Below are 27,748 nucleotides of genomic sequence, written 5' to 3'. Positions count from 1 at the left end.
TTTGGTCCAAACTCTTCTGCTAAAGACACTGATCTTATGCGAAGCCTTAATATTACAAATTTAATATTACAAATAAATATCACAGTGAAAACAGATGTCAATTTTAGAACAGGTTTTTTTTCCCACTCATCAAGCCCTCACCCCCATTCTTAGAGGCTTTGCCAAGAAAATTCCTTTCTCATGCCGCTGTTGAAAATCACTTGCTGTTTCTTATAGAGCATGGATGGAATGCCTCAAGGCAGTGATTCCTGAAGAAATGGTCTTGAATAAAGTCAGCCCAGCGATACCTGATGAGATTGTTCAAAATCATATTCCTGGGCTCCACCCCCTGAGGTTCTAATTGCATTAGTCTGGTTGGACTAAGGAATCTGTATAATTAAAGAGCTTCCAAAGGTGATTCGCACAGATCTGGGAGTCAGTGAGGCAGAGACTCTGGCGGAAGCATTGACTTCATATGCAGAGCCTCCTGGATCCCTTCCTCCGAGACCAGCCCAGTGCTCCAGAAAAGGGCCACTGAAAATAACCCCTCAAGTCAGTCTTCCTCCACCCAGCTGAGCCCCTATTAGTGAAATAAAATGTAGCACTTAAAAATAAAAAGTTCATTTTGCAGAAGCCCAACTGAGGGGCATTCAATTAATGTGAAAATGTGTTCATGTAACTCATCACCCATTTTACTAAGTTGCTTTCAGACCTGTCATCTGAGGCAGGAAGAGGTTCCATCAGCGAGATAGAAACTGGGTCACAAGGTGTGTGAAGCTCAAGACTCTTCCCAGCACTTTAGCTCAGCTGTTCAGGGAGGATGAAATAGCTAACATGCACCTATTGGCTGTTGAGATTTAGCAGAGCTCATTAGCTGGAAGGAGACTACACACAGCTGTCTTGAATAAGCGTTCTCCCTTCTCACCAGCTCACCTGGGTTAGGTCCTGGCAGCCACCAGACCAACAAAGGCTCATACTCAATCCCGTTCTCTTTTCTCTTATGATGTTTGCATTAGAAGGCTTATCTTCTCATTGGGTTATGATGATATCGATGAATCTCTGGTGCTCATCTCTTTCATTGTCTGCTGGATACTTCTCAAATTAGAACACCTTATCTGCACCCCAACCAGCTCTTCCCTCCAAATTTCCTTTTCCCATTATGCTTCCTTCCTAGCTGCCTCCACCCCAGCTCTCCTTCCACAATTATCGGCTGCAAGATGACTGTGAATCCTCCTACCCAGGAGGATGTCCTCCCCTCTGCTCTCTCATTGCTGTTCTCAGTCAGAATCCCAGCTCACCCCTTCACTCCAGTTTTTTCTCAACCACTGACATGACCTCTGCCTGTCCTGTCCCCCCTCACAATTGCTGTAAAGCTTCACTCTGCATGTCGCTCATTCCTCTGTTCACAAACTTAGCCCTTAAAGATTTCCAAATGTCTTCACTATCTCTTCAACCTCATTTCCCCTATTCTCCTACCCATGCTCTATATATGCTCCAGCTAACTACATACATCCTGTAATTCCTTACCCCTGGGCCCTCGTAGGTGCTGTGTCTTTCTTTTGGACTGTCCTTCCTCCAATCTCTGCTGCTGCTGAGATCCAACAGGTGCGACTAACACTTTCCTGATGCCCATTCTTCATCTGGAGAAAGGACTGCCACCTCTGTAGTTAAACCTGGTAGACAATTTAGGAGAAATTTGATGAATTGTTTCCAGAATTGCACACAAACTCACAGACACAATAATGTAACTTACACACAAATGTAGTCAACCATGCCATCTTTCAAATCCACACTTCTCTTTGACGGAAATGTAGCTCTAAGTTCAGTTACGTGACACAATTAACTATAACACGGGTAATAGGGTGGAGGGAGAAGGATTTGGAACAAGTATTTCTAGATTTAATCTCGGTCTTATTGCCTTAACAACTCGATGTAGATTTCGGAGAGATCATCTTTTTTTCTCAATAATCCTTTTGGAAGCCAGAGTTGTCATAACAATAGCATTGAAAATAGCCAAGTCTCCGTCAAAGGGCTTTTGTTGCTGATTTTTCTCTTTAAGAAGGCCTGTAGAACCTTGGGATCACGGCCCAGTAAGGGAAAAGGGAACAGGTAATTTGTCCTAAAGGCAAAAGGCTTATGCCTGTTCCATGATATCTAATTCCAAGCCCCAAACACTGAGATTGGTTAATATTTCTCTTGCTTCCTCTGGCTGTTCTGTCAGCAGCTTTGCGTAATGGAACAGCGTCTTAGATATGCGTTATTTACTTATTTGGGCTCCGGTTCCACTGCATTTACCGTAAAACACACTAATGGTAGGATGGAGGCTGGACAAGAAGGTGTAAGCATTCATTACAAGGTAACATGACAGAGAGCAATACCCTAGCTAGATTTTAAGCAACTAATTCTATTCCGGCAGGGGAAAAGCTACATAATTAAGTTTCACACATAAAGTTATCCCTCTGAATTCAGGAATAAGAGGCATTTGGTTGTAGATACAATTCTAGCTATAGATGCTAACTTTAAATTTAAAGAAAACCACTCTCTGCATTAATATTATGGGTTGGGGTGCCTTATGGAATTCCTAAATCCACCTAGTAGTTTTTTTGTTTTGATAAAATTTACAGCTGTGGTAAGACGACTACCACAGCCCTGTCTCTGATGCGGTCTGCAACTTCAGAAAGTCCATTGGTCATGTAGCTGGCTGTCACTACTAAATTTGTGGCTTGCAGAGGCCTGAGTTCTGGGTTCGCCAAGTACAGTCCTCACCATTTAAGCTCTTCCTACATATAGGACATGTATCGTGCAGTTTCAAACAGACACAGTACAACTGCTGTGAACAACGTGGTTGCAGGGCAACTGCCAGACTTCCTCTTCACCTGCATGATTGTCTTTGCTTACATGACACTCTAAACCTAAATCAACTTGTTCCTGAGTCACTGTCACTGTTGGAAGAGATGTGACTTTCCCTTGTCAGCTGGGGGAGGCCCTGTGTTTCCCAGTTGTCCTGAAAGCTGGTTACAGTGGTTATCAATTCCTGTTTGACCCCAGGAATTGTCCCTAGGGTTGGAGTGCAGCATCCCACTCCAGGTAAAAGGGTGTGGGGACCCATTAGGACCTGCAAAATTTGCAAGGAACCCTGGAAAGATCTGTTGTATTATTCCTTCAATAGCTGGCAATCTATCAGGATGAGTACTTCCTTGCGATTTGTATCTCTGAGTCCTGAAGGTCAACTTGGTCTCCAGAAGTCAATGTGAGCCTGGTGATCTTTTTCATTGGCTCTGTTATCTTGGTTCAGTGAGTTGCTGTGTAGAAATGGTCTAAAATCTTGTATAACGTCTTGTATGGTCAAACTGAGCCAGAACTCTGCAAAACGTGCTGATGTGCTATCGTCCATCCTGCTGCCCCCACCACCTGAAAAACTGGACTCACCTGTCACTTCTTCAATAAAGCCTGATACACATCCAGAACAAATATATTCTGGTTGTTTGGGACTCACCTTGCCCCTGCAAAAGTGACAGAAAAACCAGTGCACAGTGCCTGTGCCAGTATGGGCCACCAGAGGTCCCTCCTTGCAGCCTTTTTTCTGTCTTCCCCAGTGGGTGGGTGGGTCACAATCCAAGAGGGCAGTTGGCCCCACCCTCGCCAGTCCAATATCTCTGCCACCACCGCTGCTTCCTCCTTTTAGATACATTTTTAAAATTTAAATGTCATGCTTAACTAAAAAGTTAAGCTATATGGAAGCTTTTTTTTTTTTATCTTAAAAGTAAATTTTTGGCCTATGTTTCTCAACAGCTGGCCCATGAAGTAGTGTGATTAACGTTTAGTGTCCTCTTCATTCATGTGACTCTCTTCTCAGTGGTAGCATTCCCTTCTTGGCTTTTCTCTCTTTTCTTTACTCCCATGGCCTTCAGGAAGGGATCTATATTGTTACAAGCATGATCTGGGTTGCAACCTGCTGCTCTAGATTTTAAACGCTCCACTCTGCACGTGTTTTTCTTCCTTCTGCCCTACCTATTATGCACCCTATCTGAATCAATTTGGGCTGCTATAACAAAAGACCACAGACTGGGTGTCTTATAAACAGCAGACATTTACTGCTCACAGCTCTGGAGGCTAACACTCAGAGATCAGGGTGCCAACAAGGTCAGGTTGTAATAAAAAATGCAGGTTCCACTGGCGCCCAAAAGGAAAGTCAAACTTGTAAGATGGGTGCTGGTGAAAAAGGAGAGACATATTTAGGTGCCATGACCTGCGACAATGGAGAACCCCTGTCTCAAAGACCATTCCCTCTTACTGTTCGAGGCCTAGATTTTTGCAGGGATAAGAAGGGGAGGACTTTTTTTTTTATCCAATTATCTCGCCAACTCTTGGTGGCTGGGGTCCTGTCCATTCATCTTTCCAACTTTTAACAGCAGTGTAAGAACCGTCCCCTGTGCCATGTTGGCCACTGGGTGAGACTCCCTGGGACTCCCTGACTATCTGTGGGGAGGGGAGGCTGCAGGACCCACCATTAGGAAGCCTGGAGATGCTGTAGCCCTCAACCCCCTCCCAACACTGGACACAGCACCCACAGATCCGGTAGAGCTGGTTGGAATCAGCAGGGCACCCCTGGATCCCAGTGCACTGATGTCCTCTGTGCAACCCCTCCTTACCCCACCCACCTCCGCACCATCCACCCCTCGAAGTAGCCAGTCAGGCTGGCAACAAAGTGAGGACTGTCTGTCTTTCCAGTCACAGACTTCTCCTTGTGTCCACAGATGGTGAAAGGGCAAGGGAGCTCTCTGGAGCCTCTTTATAAGAGCATTAATCCTGTTTCTGAGCTCTCCACCCTCATGACCTAATTACCTCCTAATGCCGTCACATTGGGGGGTAGAATTTCAACATATGAATTTTGGGGGACAGAAGCATTCAAACAGACCATAGCATATTAAATGAAGGCAGAATAAATATTTATTGACCAGGGTGTCCAAGGGTACATTCAACTACATGGCATGCTCAAGCTGATCACTGTCCCTACAAGAGTAGGGACCTTATGTAGGAGGTTGCCCAGGAAACAGCGATAAATCTATTCAGTTATGTCCTTGACATTCAAACAATATTGACTTGGATCATGTTTCAAATGCTGTTAAGTCAAATGGCTGGAGTGTGGAAAACTTTTAGTGTAATTTGGCCACCTTCATGTAGTTTACGTCCTCCAAACAGAAGTTGAAAGGGTTGAACTACAAAGAATTGGATAGTGTGTTTCACTGAGCTGTGGGGATTGCCTTGTGGGAGGAGGCAGATGTCTGGTACCGTTAGCTGTCTCTTTAAAAGTATAAGCAGAACTCAAGCTCCTGCATTCTCCAACTTGTGGGTTCTGACAGGTGGATTGTAAGTGTAGAGAGACACTTGTGCATTAAGAAGCCCCCAGGAATATTTTCTGTTCTCAGATTCCCCTTGGGAGCCATTGTTGGTCATTTTATCTTTCCTATTTTCTTACACAACTTTTAAGATTCTTAGGGAAGAAAAAAGAAATTTTTTGTTTGTTACTTCCCACTAGGATACCTTAGAAAGAAATAGTGGGACTGAAAATGCAAAGTAGGACATAAATTCTAAAACACCCCAAAGTCAGTGCTGGAAATTTTATCTAAATTTTAATTCTTCCAAAAGGGGAAAACACCCTTCTCATACAAAAACAAAAGAAAACACACAAATAAAATACAAATTTTCTACATACATTCAAATTTGTGGTTCTTAAATGCTTTTCTTGGATGCTGCTACCTGATGTATATCATCGATATCTCTGGCTTCCAGATGGAAAGTGGAAAATGGTGTGCTAATGAATTAGAAGTTTGATTCAAAGTTTAAAGAGTCAGCTTTTTTAGTCAGTATTTTTTGTTTGTTTGTTTGTTTGTTTTAAATCCAATTACTGCCCTGTTCTGTTACAAAATGTGACATCTGTCATTACTTTATAGGTTTGGCTTTGCAGGGCAAACACTCAGGAGGCTGTTTATTTCCTCCTAACCACCTTGCCTGCAATTAGGCTACGTGGGCAACAAGTGGACGATAGTGCTCACAGCTCAGCTATGTAAACGTTAACAAAGAGAAAACTGGAGTATTTTCAATGAGATTTTTTTTTTTTAATTACCATTCTCCCCAAAAGTAGCTTATCACAAAAATTGCAACATAATAACCTTCTCTAATACTGCTAGTCACCATGCTATAACATGGTGATTTTTCTAGAGTAACATAATAAGAAAGACAAACTCCTGACAGAAATTATATCTCATTGGCTTAGCATGGGTTTCCCCTTTTTGTTACTACTTCATTGAGGAGTAAACTCTTAGTGAGCAGGAGTGAGGAACAAGGGGCAGGAGCAAGAAAGGAGTCAGTAGATGCGTATGTGAGGTGGCCACAGAAATGGGTGACTGGTGGCTCTGTCTCATGGGACTGTGTTCTGAGAAGCCATGTAACTGTGTTGTTGGACAGTCCATTTAGGAGGAGAAAGGGGGAATTATTTTCCTGCTCCTGCATCCTAGTTGTCTAAGGTGAGTCCAAGGTGAGCCCCAGGGTGGTTGATGTCCTGCACTCCGAATGGACAAGTCATTCTCACAGCTCTGGCCAATGTGTTTCCTGATGAAGTTTATATATTTTACTCACTCGGGCCTGTTGCCATGGTCTAGGCACCTGGTCTGCTCCTTAGAAAATGTTAGACTGGCCCTGCATGGGTGGCTCAGTTGGTTGGAACATCCCGTCCCATACACTAAGAAGTTGTGGGTTTGATCCTTGGTCAGGGCATACACATAGGTTGCCGGTTTGATCCCAGGTCAGGGTGCATATGGGAGGCAGCTGATTAATGTTTCTCTCTCATTTCTCTCTCTTTCTAAACCAATAAACATATCCTTGGGTGAGGACTGAAAGAGAAAGAAAGAAAATGGCACACTGTCAGAATAAAGACAAATTCTCTTTGGGACCATAAACTATGGAGACTAATCATGGCTGCTGATCAAATTATTGAAGTCACTCATAGATGTTCTCTTGATCCACTACTTTGTAATGCAGCTGCTTCCAGAAAGGGATTATCTTTTGGTTGCTTCCTAGGTAATCTGAATGAAAGGGATGGGGTTAATTCAGTCTATATGAATATTTGGGATCCCATTATGACCATTCATAGGCATGGTGCTTCTTTTTTAACAGCAATTTGAGCTAGACAGTTTGCTATACCTTCTGAGGGATAACCCAGCCCCAAAGGGCTTAGGGGATTCAAATTTATTCTGGTTCGGCTACCTGGATTGTCTGCTGAGGTTGCCATGATCCTAGATCAGAAGATAATGACCATTTGGTTCTCACAGTGTCTTTCTACAGTGCTCCACATGAGGAACATAATGGATCTCTATAAATTTTATGGAAACATCCTTGTGTATTTTGCACCTGACCCTTCTAAATGAATGTTCTGGGTACAAGTTGAGAATGATTGTAGAAAAGGTGAAGTTATACCTACTGGAATGGGAAACATCAAGTTCATGGTAGTGGAGGAAGAGCAACAATTTTGACTCTCTGGGGAGAGAACATCTTAGGTTCCAGGTTGTAAAGGTGATGAAGGATATTAATGATGTTTGTCTTTCAGAATCACTCCCAGAACTTTTCCCACTGGTTTGGCTCTTCTAAACAATTACAAGCACCTTAACTTTAACTGACTGTTGGGTCTGTCATCTCCCAATAGAGAACACTGACCTCTTTTGGATCACCATTTCCTTTCATCTCACCAAGAAGCTTGGTGAGGGTGGCCTCAGCTTCTGAGTCTTTCACTTTAATAACTGTGAACCCCAATTCATGAAGCCATTCCAAGAAGTGGATGCGTGTCACCTGCTTGGTAGTGTGGACAAATGGGACAGGTTACATTGTCTCCCCTCAGGCAGTCCCTCCGAAAATAAGAACTAGACTTAATTATTTGAACTGAGCTGGAACTCTAAGTCAACCAGCCAACCAGAATGGGCAACTTGTGTCCCTAACTGATAATGAGTCTCACTTTGGGGCCTAAATAATTAGAGGCAACACATTCATTCTGGGGCATAATGTGCCCCCTTGAGACTGTATTTCTTATATACAAGCCAGGCATTAACTCCTTCCCTAAACACAATGACCTTCCCTTTAGAGATGGTTTTTGTTGTTTGTTTTCATTTAAAAAGGTGTTTAATGGTAACACACTGTAGTTTTTTCCATTAATAATTCTTTATTATCTGTTAACAGTTTTATTGAGATATAACTCACATACCATACAAAATTCACCCCTTTAATGTACAAAATTCAGTGACTTTTAATATATTTGCAGACTCATGCACCCATTATTACATTCATATTTAGAATATTTTCATTATCCCCCAAAAGAAACCTCATACCCTATAGTCAACACTCTCAAATTCTCCCATCCCTGCTAACTCTAACCAACTTCTACTATACTTATTTTTCTATAGATTTGTCTATTCTGAACATTTCATATATGTGCAATCATACAACTTGTGGTCTTTTGTGACTGGCTTTTTTCACTTAGCATAAGTTTTTCAAGGTTCTTTCTTGGTGTAGTATGTTTCAGCCCATGGTTCATCTTTATTGCCACATAATATCATGTGTATTTAATGTATCTATTCATTAGTTGATGGACATTTGGGTTGTTTCAACTTTTTGGCTATTATAAATAATGCAGCTGTTAGCTTTAGTGTACTAGTTTCTATGTGGATATTTTCATTTCTCTTGGGCATATACTTAGGAGTGGAATTGTTCAATTATATAGCAACTTTATATTTAATTGTTTGAAGTTACTGTATTTTCCAGAGTGCCTGTGACATCTTACATTCCCACCAGCAGTAAATTCCCACCAACAGGGTTCCAATTTCTTCACATATACACCAAGCAGTGTTATTGGCACCATTCATATTTTTTATTCTTGCCACCACGGTAGTAAATATAAAGTGGTATCTCATTGTGGTTTTGATTTTCATTTCCCCCATGGCTAATCATGTAAGCATCTTTACCATATGCTTATTGGCCATTTGTATATTATCTTTAGAAAAGCATCTATTGAGAGCCTTTGTCCATTTTTATTTATTTATTTATTTAAATTTAATTCTTTTGCTTTTTTAAATTACAGTTGTCCCATTATTTTTCCCCATTGCTCCCCCCAGCCCAGCCCTTCTTCCGCAATCATATCCCTCCCATTGTCCATGTCCATGAGTCATTTATACATGTTCTTTGATTAAACCCTTCCCTTACTTATCCCCCTTCTCTCCCTCCCCCCTCCCCCCAAATAACCGTTATTCTGCTTCTTGTTCTATTTAGTTCATTTATTTATGTTGTTCTTTAGACTCCTGTATTATGTGATATCATATGATATTTTTCTTTCTTTGTCTGGCTTATTTCATTAACCATAATTCTCTCTAGTTCCATCCATGTTGTTGCAAATGGCAGGAGTTCCTTCTTTCTTTCTGCTGCATCGTATTCCATTGTGTAAATGTACCAGAGTTTTTTGATCCACTCATCTACAGATGGGCACTTAGGCTGTTTCCAGTACTTAGCTATTGCAAACAGGGCTGTTATGAACATAAAGATGCATAAATTCTTTTGAATTAGGGTTTTAGGATTTTTCGGGTATAATCCTAGCAATGGAATCGCTGGTTCAAAAGGCAGTTCCATTTTTGGTTTTCTGAGGAAATTCCATACTGTTTTCCATAGTGGCTGCACCAGTCTGCATTCCCACCAACAGTGCAGTAGGGTTCCTGTTTCTCCACATCCTCGCCAGCACTTGTTGTTTGTTGATTTGTTGATGGTGGCCATTCTGACTGGTGTAAAGTGGTCATTGTGGTTTTTATTTGCATCTCTCTCATGGCTAGTGATGTTGAGCATTTTTTCATGTGTCTATGGACCTTCTATATGTTCTCTTCAGGGAAGTGTTTGTTCAGGTCCTTTGCCCATTTTTAATTGGGTTGTCTGTTTTCTTGATTTTGAGTTGTATAAGCTCTTTATATATTTTGCAGATCAGTCCCCTGTCTGTGATGTCATTGGCAAATATGTTTTCCCATATGGTTGGTTTCCTTTTCATCTTGCTGATGTTTTCTTTTGCTGAGCAGTAACTCTTTAGTTTGATATAGTCCCATTTGTTTATTTTTTCCTTTATTTTTCTTGCCTTAGGAGATGTATTCGTGAAAATATTGTTACGTGGGATATCCGAAATTTTCCTGCCTATGTTTTCCTCTAGGACTTTTATGGTGTGATGCCTTACATTTAAGTCTTTGATCCATCTTGAGTTTATTCTCATGTGTGGTGTAAGCTGGTGGTCTAGTTTCATTTTTTTGAACGTCCCTTTCCAGTTCTCCCAGCACCATTTGTTAAAGAGGCTCTTCTCACTCCATTTTATGTTTCTTTTTTCCTTTATCAAATATTAGTTGATCGTATATTCCTAGATTCATTTCTGGACTCTCTATTCTGTTCCATTGATCCATATGTCTGTTCTTATGCCAGAATCAGACTGTTTTGATCACAGTGGCTTTGTAGTATTGTTTGATGTCTGGTATTGTGATTCCTCTTGCTGTGTTCTTCTGTCTCAAGATTGCTTTTGCTATTCAGAGTTTTTTTTGGTTCCATATGAATTTTTGGAGTATTTGTTCTAGGTCTGTGAAAAATGTCATTGGTATTTTAATAGGGATTGCATTGACTCTGTTAATTGCTTTGGGTAGTATGGTCATTTTGATGATGTTGATTCTTCCCATCCAAGAACATGGTATTTGCTTCCATTTATTTGTATCTTCCTTAATTTCTTTCTTCAGTGTTATGTAATTTCCTGAGTACAGGTCTTTTATCTCTTTGGTTAAGTTTATTCCTAGGTACTTTATTTTTCGTGTTGCTATAGTAAAGGGGATTTTTTTCTAGTTTCTGTCTCTGAGATTTTATTGTTGGTGTACAGAAATGCCTTTGATTTCTGAATACTGACTTTGTACCCTGCTATTTTGCCAAATTCGTTTATTATATCGAGTAGTTTTTTAGTGGAGTTTATAGGGTTTTCTATGTATACTATCATGTCATCTGCATATAATGATAGTTTTACTTCTTCTTTCCCAATTTGGATGCCATTTATTTCTTTTTCTTGTCTGATTGCTAGTGGCTAGGACTTCCAACATTATGTTGAATAGAAGTGGAGAGAGTGGGCAGCCTTGTCTTGTTCCTGATTTCAGGGGGACTACTCTCAGTTTTTGTCCATTAAGTATGTTGTTGGCTTCAGGTTTCTCATATATAGGCTTAATTATGTTAAGGTATGCTCCCTCTATTCCTATTTTGCTGAGTGTTTTCATCATAAATGGGTGTTATACTTTATCAAATGCTTTTTCTTCATCTATTGATATGATCATGTTATTTTTGTCTTTCATTTTGTTTAGGTGATGTATAATATTTATTGATTTGTGAATATTAAACCATCCTGGCATCCCTGGGATGAATCCTACTTGATTGTGATGTATGATCTTTTTAATGTATTGCTGGATCCTGTTTGCCAATATTTTGTTGAGGATTTTAGCATCAATGTTCATCAGTGATATTGGCCTGCAGTTTTCTTTCTTTGTTGTGTCTTGACCTGGTTTGGGGATAAGAATAATACTGGCTTCATAGAAAGAGTTTGGAATTTTCCCCTCTTTTTGGAATTTTTGGAATAGTTTGAGGGGGGTAGGAGTTAGTTCTTCCCCAAATGTTTTGTAAAATTCACCTGTGAAGCCATCTGGTCCAGGGCTTTTGTGTGCTGGAAGATTTTTGATTACTATTTCAAATTCCTTCATTGTTATTGGTCAGTTGAGACTTTCTACTTCTTGATTCAGTTTTGGAAGGTTATATGTTTCTAGAAATTTGTCCATTTCTTCTAGGTTGTCAAATTTATTGCCATACAGTTGTTTGTAGTAATTTCTTACAATCCTTTGTATTTCTGCAGTATTAGTCGTGATTTCTCCTCTTTCATTTCCGATTTTGTTTATTTGGGTCTTCTCTCTTTTTTTCTTGATGAGCCTGGCTAAAAGCTTGTCGATTTTGTTTATTTTTTCAAGGAAGCAGCTTCTACTTTTGTTGATCTTTTGAATTGCTTGTTTAGTCTCTATGTCATTTAATTCTGCTCTGATCTTGATGATTTTGTTCCTTCTTCTTGCCCTAGGTTTTGTTTGTTGTTGTTCTAGTCCTTGTAGCTTTAGGGTTAGATTTTTTATTTGAGATTCTTCTATCCTTTTCAGATATGCCTGTATTGCTATGAACTTCCCTCTTAGGACTGCTTTTGCTGTGTCCCATAGGTTTTGGGCTGTTGTGTGTTCATTATCATTAGTTTCCAGAAATTTCTTGATTTTTTTCTTTGATGTCATTGTTAACCCATTTATTATTTAATAGCATGTTATTCATTCTCCATGAGTTTGGGTGTCTTTGATTTTTTTCTCTGAGGTTGATTTTTAGTTTCAAGGCATTGTGGTCTGAAAAGATGGTTGATATGATTTCAATTTTCTTGAATTTTTTGAGGCTTGTTTTGTGTCCTATCATGTGGTCTATCTTTGAAAATCTCCCATGTGCATTTGAAAAGAATGTATATTTTGCTTCTTTGTGGTGAAAAGTTTTATCTCGTCGTCGGCAGCCGTCCGTCTCGAGAGACGATGGTGTAGCTTCTTAAGAGTCTATCTGCACCGCCGAGAATGGTTGTGCAGTCCGACTCGGGAGTGACACGGTATCTGTCTCCTCCCGTGTTGAATCGACATCTTGCGATGACGCTGGAGTGTCCTCTCCAGTGGAGCTGAAGCTACAGAGCCTGGGCAGGGTGATATGGAGGGTCTGCTGTTGCCCAGGCAGCAGACCCCCCCTCTCTTCGCAGCTGAAGGGTCCAAGGGAAAGACGGAGTCAATACAGCTTGGCTTCAGGTGCGCCGCAGGAGTTGCCGGTGTTGACTACAACGTCAAACCGCCTTAGGGACTCCGGCTCCGGATTTTCTGTCGGGGTTTACTCCCTTAGCCTTTCCCCTGAAGAGGTATGCCGCAAGGCAGCGGAGGTTTTTTGGAGTCAGAGTTTTCCTTCTCTGATGTGCCCTGACTGGAAGATCGAACCAGCGACACTTAGCTCGCAGGCCGACGCTCAATCCACCGAGCCAAACCAGCCAGGGCTTTGAAAAGTTTTATATATATCAGTTAAGTCCATGTGGTTTAGTGTGTTGTTCAATGCCTGTATATCCTTGGTGTTTCTTTGCTTTGAAGATCTGTCTATTGTTGATAATGGAGTGTTTAAGTCTCCATTTATTGCTGTTAATATATTTCTTGTGCTCTTCTAGTATTATCTTTTTGTATTTGTGTGCTCCTGTGTTGGGTGCATATATGTTTATCAGTGTTATATCTTCTTAATGGATTGTTCCATTAAGTATTATGAAATGTGCTTCTTTGTCTCTTTTTATGGCCCTTGCTTTGAAATCTGTTTTGTCTGATATGAGTATTTCTACCCCAGCTTTTTTTGTGTGCCCATTTGCTTGGAATATTTTTCTCCATCCCTTCACTTTCAGTCTGTGTCAGTCTTTTGTTTTGAGGTCTGTTTCTTATAGACAGGAAATATGTGGGTCCTGTTTTCATATCCATTCCGCTACCCTATGTCTTTTAATTGAAGCATTTAATCCATTTACATTTAAGGTTATTATTGACATCCTTTGTCCATTTTTAAATAGGTCATTACTTTTAATTGCGTCACAATATTGATTTGTAAAACATATATGTATTTTTTAGGTATTTGTTACATGTGTGTGTGTGTGTGTGTGTGTGTGTGTGTATATATATATATACATATATACATATATATATATATTTTTTTTTTTAGGTACAGGTCCCTTAAAATATATATGATTTGAAAAAAAATTCTCCCATTATGGGCTGTCTTCACTTTCTTGAAGGTTTCCTTTGAGGCACAAAAGTTTCTCATTTCTATGATACCCAGTTTATCTATTTTTTTTTCTTTTGTAGCTTGTGATTTGGGGGTCATCCTTACTCCTTGTAGTTTTACTCTGCATTTTCCTGACTAACAATGTTAAGAAACTTTTTATGTGCTTATTTGCCATTGATATTCTTTTGGTGAAATGTCCACTCAAATCTTTTGCTTTTTAAATTAGGGTTTTATTTTCTTATTTTTCAACTGTGAGAATTTTTAATATATTTTAGATATAGGCTTTTCATCAATGTTTTTTGCAAATGTTTCCTCCATGATGGTAGAATTTTACTATCCTTCACAGTACATTATAAAAGGTAGAAGGTTTTATATTTATGCAGCTTAACTTACAACTTCAAAAATATGATTCATACATTTTTATCTAAGAAATTTCTGACCAATCTAAGGTTAACAGTATTTTCTTTTATGTTTTCTTTTAGTTTTATTGTTTTAAGTTTAACATGTGGGTCTGTGATCCACTTCACAACTTTTATGTATGGTGTACAAGGTGGGTTAAAGTTCATTTTTTGCATTTGAATGTTCTATAGTTCTGGCACCACCTATTGAAAAGGTTATTTTTTCTCCATTGAAAAAGGCTATCCTTTACACCTTTAAGACTGATTTCTAGCAATTTGATTATTATTTTTTTGGTGTGGTTTTCTTTATGTTGTACCTCTTTGGGATTCTTTTGAGCTTTATCGATATGTAGGTTTATAGTCTGATAAGTGGGTTTATCAAATTTGAACATTTTTAGGTCATTATTTCTTCACATTTTTTTTTTTGTTTCCCCATCTCTTTCATCTCCTACTGGGATTTCAATTGTATATGATAGATTGCTTGATATTGTTTCATATCTTATAGAAGCTCTGCTTATTTATATATATATTTATTTATTTATTTTTGTTTTTTCTTCTATGTTCATTATGGACTAGTTTCTATTGCTATGACTTTAATTTCTATCATATTTTCTTCTACCATGTCTAATCAGTTGCATCTTTTTTATACATTTAATTTTTCTCCTTATCATGCTCATACTTTACTTTCTTGAACATATGAAGTGCATTTATAACAGCTATTTTAATATTCTTATATACTAACTACAATCTTTGTCATTTCTGGGTTTGTTCCTATTAATTGGTTTCTCTTCTGATTCTGGCATATATTTTCCTGCTTCTTTGAATGACTGGTGTCTTTGCACTGGGTGCTTGACATTTTGAATTTTATGTTCTTTGCTACTTAGTTTTCTTTTTCAAAAGGAGAGGTTGTTCTTTTGGAGTTTGTCATGGAATACAGTTAATTTACTTGGAAACTTCTTTAAACTCAAGAGGCTTGCTTTTAAGTTTTGTTAAGCAGGTGTTATGGACTGAATGTTTGTATCTCTTCCAAACTTATAGGTTGAAGACTTTATGCCCCAATGTGGTATGTGGAGGTGGGGTGTTTGTTTGGTAATTAGGTTTAGATGAAGTCATGAGGATGGGGCCCTTATGACAGGATTAGTGCCCTTATAAGAAGAGGAAAAGACTAGAGTTCTCTCTCTTTATTTTTTTCTGCCATATGAGAAAATAAATATCTCCAAACTGTGGGAAATGAATGTCTGTTGCTTAAGCTACCAGTGTTTGGTATTTTATTATAGCCAAGACAGCAGGTCTAGTATGGTCTTCACACTTTGCTCCACTGCACTCCTTACTGAGGATTCTAGTCAGTGCTCTGTGCGCTCAGAGGTCTTTCTACCCTAGCTGATGAACTACAAGAAATTTTTGTCTCTGGGGTTTTTTACCTGCTCCTTTTCAGCATTCCCCCCTGGCACTGGCAGTTTCTTCCCATATATACTAACATTGAGGACTTATGAGCAATTCTCTGAAGATTTTCTGAGTTCTCCCTCTGTTCAGCTCTGTTTTCTGAACATTTCCCTGAGCAGTTGAGCAGCTTTGGCCTCACAAAATAGTGATTTTATTTCTCAACTAAGGAAGACCACTGGGCTCTGTCTGAGTGCCCTTTCCCAGACCTGTTGCCTGCATGTGCACTCTAAGTATTAAGCTGGACATCACCTTATTTGCCACTCTTCTCTCAGAGATCACTGTCCTGGGATGCCTGTTATTCTGTTACTGAAAACTATTATTTCATATTTTGTCAAGTTTTTAATTGTTTAATGTAAAAGGGTAAATGTGGTTCCTGTTAATCCACTGTAGCCAAGTCAATGTTTGTGTCCCACATGAAGGGTGAGGGGTTGTGGTGCGCTGCTGGCTTCCATGCACTACAGGAACTGGATACTTGAAAAGCTATGACCATTGCAGGAATCTGGTGCTGCAGAACTGGGAAACTACCCATGCAACAGGAGCTGGGTGCTGAGGAAACTGAACACTGGAGGAGATGGGCAGCAAGTACACCAGACCAGGAAGCAAAATCCTTTCACCCTGTAATGTTTCTCTAGTGCCCTTTACCGACAAAGCTTAACATCATGCCATCTGGTGGAGGAAAACCATTTAAGGGGCCCATACCCATTTTCCCAGAGCAGTTAATGAAGTATGAATTGAGAGACAAGAGGTAATAAATTGATAACCAGCATACATATTGCAGAATACTGCTGCCTATCAATATTTCAAAATTATGTGGCCATCTGGTAAGTTTAGATCTATAACATCAATTAAATGCTTTTCATGAAACAGTCTGAGCTTGAGTTTTTGATAACTAAGATTTATTTAGTGCTGAGACAAGAACAGTGGTTTTATCCATTCCTGAAAAAGAAAGAAATAAAATTTTAAAATAGCATGCTATATTTGTGTCTATTTTTTTCCTTATTACTTTGTAGAAGAGAAAAAAGGGAAATGAAGGCAACTAATATTATTAAGCCACTTACTTCTATGTGCCTGGTACTTTGCATATATAATTATTTGAAAACCTTAAAACTATCCTATGAACAAGATGGTTGAATGCCATTTTACAGATGAGCGAACAAGGTTGGGCAATTTGCATGCACAAAAATATGTGAAGCTTGCTAATAATGAAGATGACTTAATCAACCCTACAGTTTGGGGTGAGGCCTAAGAATACAAATCTGGTGCATGTGTTCCATTGTCAGTAATACCTATTATAGTAACTTGTTCAAGTTTATAGGGTTCAGAAGCAGGCTTCAGATTTAATGAAGGACTATTTGTCTTTAGCCATGTTCATTCCTTTTCCCTGTCTTATCAGAATGTAGGTTAGTAGTGAAAGTAGGAGAAAAATCATTGAGCTTAAACTAGCTAGTTTCAGGCCTACCCTAGAACTGTGCATGAAGGAGGATTTCAGCTAATGAACAAGCAGCTGTTTAAAAATAAGCCCAGAGCTAGCAGGCTCAACATTTTATTGAAATAGCACTGAGTGAACTAGTTCACTCTTGTGATTGTGAAATTGTTCCTTCTTCAATCTCATCTCATTGACAGACTCTCAGTGTGACCTTAGAAAATCAATTAATCATCAGTGGGAGATGTCCTTTTTCATCTAGGAACTTGATTATAGATCACACTATCAAATTGTCAGATAATGTGACAATTATATAATGGGAATATTCAATAATAAATATTTCTAAGGCCAGTTTTCTAAGAAATTTGTTATCTTTCAAAGTTAATTATCTAATGCTAATCAATCATGCTTCCTTTTTAAAGTGCTTCCAATGAGATAGTTTTAAATGTTTTCTTGTTGAGTGAAGTGATACATCTTGAGTATTTGGGATGAGGAAATGGAACTAAGCTGTGTTTTGAATTGGGCAACCATATCAAACTAATTTCAGTGCATTTGGAGATCAACATATTATTAAATAGAATGCATTCCATGTGTGAGGGACTCATTTAGTCTTGGTTCTATTCTTGGTGTACAATGTGACCTGGAGAAAGACCTTATTTATTAGGTACTTTTTTCCTATAAAAATTGAAACAGAGAATCTAAGTCAAAGCAAGATTCGATGTCAGTCAAATAAATGGACCTGTAGGTTTTGAATAAAACTTTGTATTAGGATTCTGACATCCCTAGCACATAGGGATTGATTTATATTTACCTTCATTCAATAAAAAACTCTACTACAAAAGACCATGATCTTTTCAAGGGTAGAAAAACTAAAGTTCATGAAGTTCCCCTCAAGTTAATCCATAGATGTAATGCAAATCAATCAATCTTTTAACTAGATAAATTAATAAATAAGTAGTAAAAGCCAGGGGAGAGAGAAAACTATCTCTATCAGATATCAAAACATATCCTAAAGTTACAAAAATTAAGTAATGTGAAATTGATGCATGACTAGAAAAAAAACAGATAAATAAATCATAATAGGAAATTCAGAAACACACCCAAACACACATAGAAAATTAGTAAGTGATATAGGTAAAATTGAAATGTCATTGGAGAAAATAGGGACTATTGAAGTAATTTTTTTGGACCACCCTTATAATTATCTGGGAAAACACTGAATTCCATCTTACACATTACATACACAGAAATCTATATCCTGGTTAAAATTTAGATGTTAAAAATGGAAATTAAAAGAATTAAAAGTGCACTCTCCCTCCCAGGAGCATGCCTGTGCCTTCCCCTTCCCCCTTTTCTTCCCCCATAGGCATGCATTTCCTAAACTCTAAGGGTCCCCAGGAGACTTGCAACAAAGAAAGCAATGGGTAATGGCAGTTCATCCCAGGCCAACCTCCTGAACCTGTCCTCAAGGTCCCCTTTTCTCTGACTTCTCAGTGAGATAAGGCAGTTCCACCTAGGCTCCACTGTTTCTTATTCTATGCTAAGCCCTTTCTTGTTTCACTGTCTCCAGCTTTAATAAATGTACTCTCATAAAAAATGATTAGAAAAAGATATAAGATTTTAAAAAATTTAAATAGAAGAGTCCTTTCTAAGAGTAAATAAGACCATCAAAGAAAAGACTGATAAATTCAGATCAATATGAAAATGAACAACCCAACAGGAAAATGCCCAAAGATATGAAAGGATAATTCATAGTAAAGGAAATACAAATGGTTTTCAAACAAACAAAATGATGCTTAACCTTATTTATAAAAATGAAAATAGTAATTAAAATGACAATGACACATGATTTCTTTTGTTACCTATTACATTAATAATGCATGCTGCATTGGCTAGAAAGTAAACAGACTCTCTCCATTGCTGGTGGGAATGTAATTTGGTGTAACCTCTATGGCGTGCATTTAATGATGTCCTACAAAATGTAAAATGCTTGTACCCTTTGACTTCCTACTTATTTATCTCAGATATACTCACACCTGTGAAATGACTTACACATAAAGCTACCTACTAGATAGAGCATTGTGTGCTGGAAACCATTTATAATCCTTCAATAAAGAATAGATATTGTGTGCTCATTAAAAAGAACGGAACAGCTTTTTATATATTGATATAAGAAATACTGTGTTAGTTTTAAATATGTACAGAACATGAGTATGTCATGCTACTGTTTGGGTAAACAAATGTATCTGTGCACATGTGTGTACACATATATATATACATATGTATAGTGTCCATATTAACATATTAAAATCTCTGAAAGATGCACAAGAAAGGTAAACTGGGAGACTGGAGAAGACCAGAGGCTGAGACTCTTACATTTGATTGAATCCTCTTTGATACATTTCAAATTTTATGCCATGAGAATACATTACTTAATTTTTAAAGTGTGTTTTCTTTTTAAATGGTCATGGATAGTGATCATTTTGTGAGAACTTCTCCTAAGTTGACCTGATCTCAAGACGGCTTTCACAGAATAATGATAGCCCTTGATAACAAGTAGAAAAAACTACAAAAAAGAGAGAAACAAGATGGCAGAAGAGTAAGTGGAAGCTACACTAACCTCCTCCCAGAACTAGTCTGGATTTACAACTTTAATTTTGGAGAAATCATCTGGAATAACCAACCGAACACTAGCTAGAGAGAAGTCTTATAACCACGGAGAGACAGAAAAGGCCGCTACATCACAACGTGACCAGTAGGGAGTGCAGAGATGTGGAAGGGCTGGCTGGGCTCACATGGGTGACAGCTGAAGGGACTGAGAAATGGCTCAGCAGCCGGGGGTTCCCCCTAAGAAGGGCAGGGTCTAAACCCCCAGCTAAGCTTCCCAGCCTACAGCAACAGAGTGGAAAGTAAAATAGTATCCAGCTGTGAAAAGCGAAACCCATAAGGTTTCTTGCTAGCTGGAGAGAAACAGCTGGAGAAAAAGAGCTCTGAAGTGGATAACATACAAAAATATTTTGGCCCCCACTTACTCTGGGCTCAAGCAGAGGGAAGGCAGAGAGGACTAGAGACGCTTGGGGTGAGTTTGGTGTGGTGGCTTTGAGGGGAGAACTGGGGAAGCAGCCGGCCAGGTCCCAGTGCTGACTCATCCCCAGTGCTGCAGGCAGACCATTCCCCTCCCAGTGGCATCAGCCTGAGGGGAAGCAGAAGCCCTGCCTACAGGAATTAAGGTGCCACACCCACGGTCCTTAAGCCTGCGGCTAATCACAGATTGAATAGATTAACAACTAAAGAAGACAGACAAAGGCAGTAGATCCCTGGAAGTCTCCAACAGGCTGCCTAGGCCCAGACTGGTACAGGATCTGACGCCACCAGGGGCAGATCCAGAAAGTGCAGATCATTCTAAGAAGCAGCAACAAACAATAGGAGTCACTAAAATGGGGATACAGAGAAACAACCCCCCCATCGAAAAGAAAGGTAGAATCCCCAGAAAGAGTGCTAAATGAAATAGAGGGGAGCAAACTATCAGATATGGAATTCAAAACATGGATTATGGGGAAGCTCAATGAGCTTAGTGGAAACTACAAGGAACTCCAGAAAAACTACAAGGAACTTACTGAGAATTACACCAGCATGAAAAAGGACATAGAAGCTCTCGATAAGAGCCAGGAGGAAATGAAGAATACAATCTCTGAATTGAAGAACACAGTAGAAGGAATTAAAAACAGGCTAGAGGAAGCAGAAGATTGGATCAGTGAGCTGGAAGACAATGTATACAAAAACTCCCAGACAGTGCAACAAAATGAAAAAAGACCGAACAAGACTGAAGAGGCTCTAAGACAGCTGCAGGACAACATGAAACGTAATAATATCCATATCATAGGAATTCCAGAAGGAGAAGAAGAACAGCAAGAGATAGAAAACCTCTTTGAAAAACTAATGACAGAAAACTTCCTTAACATGAGGAGAGAAAGAGTCATGCAAGTCCAGGAAGTACAGAGAGTCCCAATGAAGATGAACCCCAACAGGCACACTTCAAGACACATCATAATTAAAACAGCAACATTCAAAGACAAAGAGAGAATCCTACAAGCAGCAAGAGAGAAACAACTAATAACATACAAGGGAACTCCAATAAGGCTATCATCATATTTCTCAGCAGAAACACTACAAGCCAGAAGGGAATGGCAAAAAATATTCCAAGCAATGAAAAACAAAGACCTACAACCAAGAATACTCTACCCAGCAAGACTCTCATTCAAAATGGAAGGTGAAATAAGGAGTTTCCAAGACAAAAGAAGGCTAAAAGAATACATCTCCACCAAACCAACATTGTAAGAGATGCTAAAGGGTCTGCTTTAAGAAGATGAAGAAACAGAGAGAGATAGAGAGGAACACAAGTAAAAAGGGGGAAAATGACAATGAATAAGTACTGAAAGAAAGAAGGAACTTCTACCATTTGAAACAACATGGATGGAACTAGAGAGAATTATGCTTAGCAAAATAAGCCAAGTAATGAAAGAAAAATACCTTATGCTATCACCTATTACAGGAAACTGATGAATGACACAAACAAATGAGCAAAATTGAACCAGAGGTATGTAAGCAACAAATAAACTAACAGTAACAAAGGAGGAGATGGGAGGGAGAGAAGGGAGTAAGAAGGGGAAGGGTCTAGTCAAAGAACATGTATAAATGACCCATGGACATGGACAACTGGGTGGGGACTGAATGTGGGAGAAGGGGGGGGGCAGGATGCAGGGAAGCAAGAGGGGAAAAAAAGTGGGACAACTGTAATAAAAAAACAAACAAAATAATTTTTTTTAGTGGGGGAAAAATGAAAATATAAAGAATGGAAATGCTAGTTCAGTGAATATTAGAAGGACAAGGATTTTCCTTCATACTGTATATTTTTCTCCCTATCTGATCCCTCCAGAGTTTGGCATTCTAAAGAAGTAAGTTATGACATAAGTTTCTTTGCATAAAACTAATAAGACCAGTTTTTAATAGAGATTTTTTTGACTAAGACCTTGACTGGAATGTCATGCCTAAAGGAGACATGCTTAGGCTCTGATTGTTACCAAAAAGCCCTGAGGAACTGGGATTGACTTTCAAAGGTAATAAAAGCCCATGAGATAAAAGGCCTGGTACCTTGGTTGGATGCATAGTCCATGGCAATCTTTCCAGGGAAGAAATGAAGGTTGTTTTCCTGAAAGATGGCTAGAAGGGACCTTAAGGCACAATGGAAAACCAGAAGGGCTTGGAAAAGACAGGTCTTTACAAGCAAGGCTGAATGCCAGGTATGTGGTTCTGCTTCTGTGCCCTGAAGGGCAGATTGAAGGTCACCCTACATGTTCCTTGCATAAGTTCCAGCAAAGTAGAACTAAAGATCATAAGTGATCATGTGCTGCTCTTGTTGTGTTTATGCAAATGAACAGAATAAATTAAAAATGGACTTAATGCAGTCCCTTTAATGACAAGGAGGGTAATCTTAGGGAGAAAAATCGTGATTCAAGGAAAATCGCAATGCTCAGTGGTAGACTATAAAGTAGTGCAGCTAACTGTCTTTAAAGTTTCTTTTCATTTAAAATTTGTTTTCATTTGAAAGTTAAACTATGTCTGTGGTATTATCAAAGATGTTTAATTTACAGGCAAGAAGAATGTCAAATGCCTTGCAACTGGATGTCTTTCCAATAAGACAGTCCTACAGATTTAGAGACTTGTATGTGGGTTATGTTACATAAATTAACATGTGTTTTCTGTTTTCAAAGGGCATAAGCCTATTATCTCATTACCTGAGTGATTGTCTGTACGTATAGGCCTCATTTAATCCTGTCTGCATCGATGCCTCCTGAGACTCAATGGTTTGGCTGAACTAAGTGGCTGGGTTTGTGAAGAATGAGATGGTTTGTGGGCTTCACTTTAAAACTGGTTCTTCTTTTCTGTCCTAATTGCTTGGACAGAAAGAGCCCAGAGGTCTGAGAGGGGGGAAACCTAAAATATTTCCTTCAGCCCAAACTAAGTATAATGGGCAAAAGGGTTTTGGACAGGTGAAATGTACCTGGCACACCTTCCTCCAAAGAAGCCGTTCTTTTCCCTAATGTGGGACATTGAAAAATTAATACCTGTCTTTTGTCATCTAGTGGTTATGGATTGAATGATGTCCTTTAACCCTGTTGCCCCCAGAATACAACAAGGATGCCAGCCTGTTAAACCAAGCATGCCATTGTCCAGAGACAACCAACCAACCTGGAGTCTGCACGATCCTTCCCCATGTGGGAAGGCCACCCTCCCCTCCACACCCCCACTCTTATTAGGGATTTCTGGACCCAAGGGCAGGTAGGACGACGACCATGTCCAGCTTGAAGCAGCCAGAGGAGCTCGAGACCTTCGTCCATTGTCCTTTATAAGATTGTAAAGGGTCTTAAGTCTGAGAGGGAGGGATCGTTATTTTTTATTGTTAAAATATTTAACTAATTAATTAATTATTTTAAAAAAAGAAGAAGAATATATGAAAGGGTGAGGCAGGAGAGCTTGTATGTACGACCCATGGGCATGGACTTGGAGAGGGGATTGTTGGGGAAGGGGGGTGCTGGGCGGAGGGGAGCAAAGGGGAAAAAATTGGAACTATTGTAACAATATAATCAATAAAATATATTAAAAAAAAAAGAAAAACTAATACCTGTCTTTTGTCATCTAGTGGTTATAGATTGAATAATGTCTTTTAACCCTATTGACAAATCTGTTGCCTCCAGAATACAACAAGAATGCCAGCCTGTTAAACCAAGCACGCCATTGTCCAGAGACAACCAACAGACCTGGAGTCTGCACGATCCTTCCCCATGTGGGAAGGCCACCCTCCCCTCCACACCCCCACTCTTATTAGGGATTTCTGGACCCAAGGGCAGGTAGAACAACGACCATGTCCAGCTTGAAGCAGCTAGAAGAGCTCGAGACCTTGGCCCATTGTCCTTTATAAGATTATAAAGGGTCTTAGGTCTGAGAGGGAGGGATTGTTATTTTTTTATTGTTAAAATAATTAATGAATGAATTAGTTAATTTTTAAAAAGAAGAAGAATGTATGAAAGGGTGAGGCGGGAGAGCTTGTATGTATGACCCATTGGCATAGACTTGGGGCGGGGATTGTTGGGGGAGGTGGGGTGCTGGGCAGAGGGGAGCAAAGGAAAACAAATTGGAACTATTGTAACAATATAATCAAAATATACTTTAAAAAACTACAAAAGAAATAAGTGTATGTGTGTCTTCTGGGTTAGTTCCCATTTTAAAAAGGACAACCATAAATATTTCATTAATAGTCCTTACCTTTGTGCATCCTGGTGTAGCCTTGGCTCTGGGCCCATCGCTGCTCTGAACCACCCAGCCGGGCCCCATTGGTGTAGCCTTGTTGCAGCACTGAGACGGAAACGATCCAGGCACAGCACCAGGGCGCTGCCCAAAGACTCAGTCAGTCACCACCAGAACCAGCCTTAGAACACATCTTCTGTCTCCTAACCAATGGGTTTTCCTTACTGTGTTTGCCAAGATTGTGGATATTCCGCTACTAATAACTATATTTTGAACACCTGCAATATAAAAGCCAATTAAGTATACTATGCCACTCATTCTTTCTGTTTTATCATTTGTCTTATCTTTATTTTTGCTTTATAATCTTTCATTTTTCAGATGAGAAATCTGAGCATCAGAGAGTTAAAATAACTGCACAATTTCACATAGTACAAATCTGGAGCAGAGATTTGAACCCTAAATTGCTTAACTTTTGTCCCCTTTTCCCTGACTGGTTCCCTGCCTTGCTCTTTTCATATGAGTGCCTGGTAGTTTGTATGTGTGCCTGTCTCCTAATTGAAATATTTTAATCAATAAGTACTGATTGAGTGCTTGTTCTCGAGCGAGGCACTGTGCACAGCACTGGGTGATAGCAATTGTCCTTTCCCCAGAGGGTGCTGTCACCTGCGGGTGCCGCTGTTTCCTGCAGGGTGCTGCTGTCTCATCACCTCTCCTCTCTGCCCGGATTGCTAGGTTCAGGGTGGTCTGCAGTGCACCTGAGGCTCCAAGTTGGTGTCAACAGCAGCTCAGGCGGGCAGCACCCCTTAGCTGCTTGCTCATCTCATGATTTATTTTTGCTTTTTTAAAAGGAAAATTGCACCATTTTTTCCCCAATTTTAAAGATAATGTTTTCTTAAAAGAGTAAGAAATGTGGACAATAGAGAATGATAAAATGGAGAAAATGAAAACAATCCAAAAGCTTATTGCTAAGACCTAAGTATTGTTAACATTTTGAGAAGTTTACCATCAGACATCTTCCTGTGCATAGAGAGACATATGGGTAAGGTATTGTGTAAATAAATTGAATCTTTTTTAGATAGTCTACTTTTCTCACTTAAAAAAACTACAGTCATCTTATGTCATTAAATATAGGCCGTATCATTGATTTTAATAAGTGTATGATGTTCTTTCATTTAGATAAACTATACTTAACTAACCAGTTTGCTTCCCAATTTTTTTACTAGAAGCAATGCTATAATGTAACCTTCTTTAAACTATACACATATTCTCCATTATTTCTGAAGGAGAGAGTTCTGTAAGTGAAGTCACTGGATCACTTGTAGCTTCTCTAAATGAACTCACAAGAAACAAACCACAACAAAAAAAAAACTTGAAATTGAGATCCCACTATAAATGTCATTAATAAAAAAGGATCTCCTACCTTTTCCAAATTCTTCCATTTCCTTAGTAGTTTCTGTATCTGCCTTCAAACATCCACGTTTTCATGATGTTTTTTCTTATCTTGCCTATCTCTGTACTGTCACCTTTACTATTTATCTTTTATATAGCATTTACCTTTTGGAAAAAAATAACAGTTACTTTTAAATGTGTTTTATTATAATTTTCTTTTCGAGCAAACTTCCATTTGTTGTGTCTGATTTCTCTTAGTGGAGACAGCAGAGGTCTGCTCAGAGCAGCTTAACGAAGCCATCTGTGTGTACGGAAAAGCAGAGACAATTAAAACCTGTTGACAACTTTGGGCAAAGCTGCAGGCCTCATGTTCTGTAATTTATGTGAAAAGCTGAAGAACAATCAGTTCAAGCTGGTTCTTCAGAGAGCCACAGCCTGTATATAACATGCTTTTGGCAGTTCTGTGTCTTTGCACCAAGGCAGAGAGGCACCGTATTTGAGTCCAATGAATCCTGAAATATGCAGTAAGAGCTCGTGACCTGGCCCACGAAAACAAACATGCACGTTGCCATAGAGAGAAGATGGAAGCTGCGGTTGTTTGTTCCAGTTTTTCATGTGACTTCATTTCTCTAACAGACAAGCATATGCATACACCTCCATCCTATTGCTTAGTGTGTTTTTATTTCATAAGTATGAAGAGCCCACTCCAATCTTTGGCATGGGATGTATTGGCAGGGTTAGGAACACACGAGGCGGCTAGGATGCTTGGGAAGGAGGTGGTGTGTGGAAAGAACGTGTGTTTCTGCCACATGGACTCACATTTAAATCTCAGTTCTGCTCTCTCCAGCAGCTCGACCACCTTGGGTAACACTCTGTTTCCTACTTTTTAAAGCATAGAAAACAGCCCTGGCAGGATGACTTGTACACCAAAAGGCTGCAGGTTTTATTCCCAGTCAGGGCACATACCTAGGTTGCTGGTTTGATCCCCAGTCTGGGTGTCTCTGGAAGACAAACCAATCATGAATCAATGTTTTTCTCTCACATCAATGTTTCTCTCTCTCTCTCTCTGTCTCTCTCTCTCTGTCTCTCTCTCTCTCTCTCTGTTCCCCTCTCTCTCTCTTCCTCTCTTTCTAAAATCAATAAAACATATCTTTGGGTAAAGATTTTAAAAAGTTTGGAAAACAATACCTGGCTCACAGAGTTGATATAATGGTTGGATGTAACACATATGACGTTTTTACATTCCCATCTAATCATTTTCATTTGCCTGTTACCTTCCACGTCCTGTTGTGTGGTTCCGATGTCCATCCTTCCACAGAAATCAGTCTGACCAGGTCACCAATGGCATCTCTGTTACTAAGTCACTGTCTTTATCTTAGGTAGCTTCTCAGAAACACTGACCAATTCCAATTTCTTGAAATATTCTCTTTCCTTGGCTTCCAATAATCACACTTTGATTGTTTCCTTCTCCCTCTGTGGATGCTTCTTCTCAGTCTGCAGCGTCTTCTCTTCTTCCTCTCCCCTATTCTAACGTTGATGGTATTCAGTTTCTGTCCTGGATTCTCTTCTATTCACCATTGCTGCAGTCTCATTCATATCCATGACATCAGTTATCATCTCTATATTTGCATGTCCATGAAACAATTGAGGTTCAAGCAACATACCCTAGTTGGTCTCCAGAAGTCAATGCTTGGGCCCCACACATTGGTGCAAAAAATGCAGAGGTCGTATCTACCCCCAGCCCCCACTTGCCTAGCCCAGCTTCAGCTCCCTTGCCCTTTTTGGGTCCAGAAGTCTCAGAAAGCCCACAAGGGGGAGGAATCAGGTCCACTATCTTTGCTGTGTAGTGTGCACACAGCAGTGCTTGGAGCTTATGGTGCAACAGCCATAGAACTTCTACCAT

General features: G+C 39.4%; 1 long non-coding RNA gene and 1 pseudogene across 1 annotated transcript; both read right to left on the bottom strand.

Moving 5' to 3' along the window:
• Positions 1–2,652: 2,652 nt before the first annotated feature.
• Positions 2,653–3,670, bottom strand: LOC150015470 (E3 ubiquitin-protein ligase RNF115 pseudogene; annotated as a pseudogene).
• A 12,947-nt stretch (positions 3,671–16,617) lies between these two features.
• Positions 16,618–27,546, bottom strand: LOC150015469 (uncharacterized). The gene is made up of 3 exons (XR_016509999.1): positions 27,120–27,546; positions 24,475–24,734; positions 16,618–16,664 (listed from the first exon to the last, which is right to left on the bottom strand). It is a non-coding gene; the product is annotated as an uncharacterized LOC150015469 (long non-coding RNA).
• Positions 27,547–27,748: the final 202 nt, after the last annotated feature.

The sequence above is a fragment of the Furipterus horrens genome, unplaced genomic scaffold (assembly GCF_987537825.1).
Source record: "Furipterus horrens unplaced genomic scaffold, mFurHor1.1.pri manual_scaffold_3, whole genome shotgun sequence".
Taxonomy (NCBI): Eukaryota; Metazoa; Chordata; class Mammalia; order Chiroptera; family Furipteridae; genus Furipterus; species Furipterus horrens.
The sequence above is the reverse complement of the archived record's forward strand: the minus strand, read 5'-3'. Positions and strand labels throughout refer to the sequence as shown.